Raw genomic sequence first — 1,896 nt, 5'->3', positions numbered from 1 at the left:
TCACTGTTCTTCTCCAAAATTTATCAACAGTAGCGTTCCTCGGGGTTCTGTCCTGTTGCCCACTCTTCTTATTATTCATCAATAATCTAAATCAAACCTTTTGTCCTATCCACTCCTACGCTGATGATACCACCCTGTACTTTTCCACATCTTTTAGTAGACGTCTAACCCTTCAGGAAGTAAACGGTTCACACAGGGAAGCCACAAAATGCCTGCCTTCGGATCTCTCTAAAATTTCTGATTGGGGCAGAACAAACTTAGTATTGTTCATTGCCTCAAAAACTCAGTCCTCCATCTATCAACTCGACACAACCTTTCAGATATCTATCATCTCTTCTTCAGTGACACTCAACTGTCCCCCTCTTCTACAATGAACATCCTCGGTCTGTCCTTCACTTATAATCCAAACCGGAAACTTCACATCTCATCACCACCTCTCCTCTATTAAACCTCATCTTTTCCTCACTGAAACACAAGTATCTGAGGCAACTGACAGTAGTCCACTTTCTGTTTCCTCCTATTTTCTCTATCCTCATTTTCTGTCCAAAGCTGGATGTTGCGTCTATCTGCGCAACGACTTAACCTGCTCTCGTGCCCACGCTCTTGAATCTTCTGAGTTTTTCATCTGGCTACAACTACAGAATCACTCTCAAACTAAATTTATCTGTACTGCATACCTCTCACCTAACTCCTCTGACTATAAAAAATTCTTTGACAACTTAACTTCCAGAGTGGAGCACATTCTGACTCTCTTCCCTTTTGCAGAGATCTCCATTCTTAGAGACTTCAGTGTTCACCACCAGCTTTGGCTTTCCTCTCCCTTCACTGACCATCCTGGTGAACTAGCCTTTAACTTTGCTATCCTCCACGACCTAGAGCAATTGGTGCAACACCCTACTCGTATTCCTGACCGTCTTGGAGATACGCCCAACATTCTTAACCTTTTCCTGACCTCTAATCCTGCTTATGCTGTTATCCAACCTTCTCCGTTGGGCTCCTCTGATCACAATCTCATATCTGTATCTTGTCTTATCACTCTAATCCTTTCTCAGGATCCGTCTAAGAGGAGGTGCCTCTGGCATTTTGCCTCTGCTAGTTGGGGGGACCTGAGGAGGTATTTTGCTGATTTTCTTTGAAATGACTACTGCTTCCGTGTCAGAGACCCGTCTTTGTGTGCCGAGCACATAATAGAGGTGATAGTGTCTGGCATGGAGGCGCACATTCCTCACTCTTTTTCTTGACCTAAACCTTCCAAACCTTGGTTTATCACAGCCTGTTCTCGTGCTATACATGATAGAGAGGTGGCCCACAAAAGGTACTTGAGCCTTCCATCACCTGAATCTTATGCATTTTATATTTCTGCTCAGAGTTCTTCATTAACAGTGTGAAAACCTTTCAAGATTTAACTCCCCTCGTGATTTCTGGCATCTAGCCAAAAACATTTCCAGTAACTTTGTTTCTTCTTCTTTCCCTCCTTTATTTCAACCTGATGGCACCACTGCCATCTCATTTATTTCTAAATCTGAACTCTTCGCTCATACCTTTGCTAAAAACTCTACCAGGGATGATTCAGGTTTGTTTCCCGTTCTCCTCCACCCTCTGACTACTTCATGGTACTCATTAAGATCCTTCGCAGTGATGTTTTCCATGCCCTCGCTGGCCTTACCCTTGGAAGGTTTATGGACCTCTTTTTCTCCGAAACTGTCTCCATACACGCACCTTGCCTAGTTAAGCTCTTCCAGCTCTCTCTGTTAACATCTACCTTTCCTTCTCGTTGGAAGTTTGCCTACATTCTGCCTGTTCCTGCCTCTCTAAAGTTCTTGAATCTATCCTCAACAGGGAGATTCTTAAACATCTATCACTTCATCTATCTATCAAAGTTTCCTCTATCTCGTC

The sequence above is a fragment of the Scylla paramamosain genome, chromosome 38 (genome assembly GCF_035594125.1).
Source record: "Scylla paramamosain isolate STU-SP2022 chromosome 38, ASM3559412v1, whole genome shotgun sequence".
Lineage (NCBI taxonomy): Eukaryota > Metazoa > Arthropoda > Malacostraca > Decapoda > Portunidae > Scylla > Scylla paramamosain.
This window is presented reverse-complemented; position numbering follows the sequence as displayed.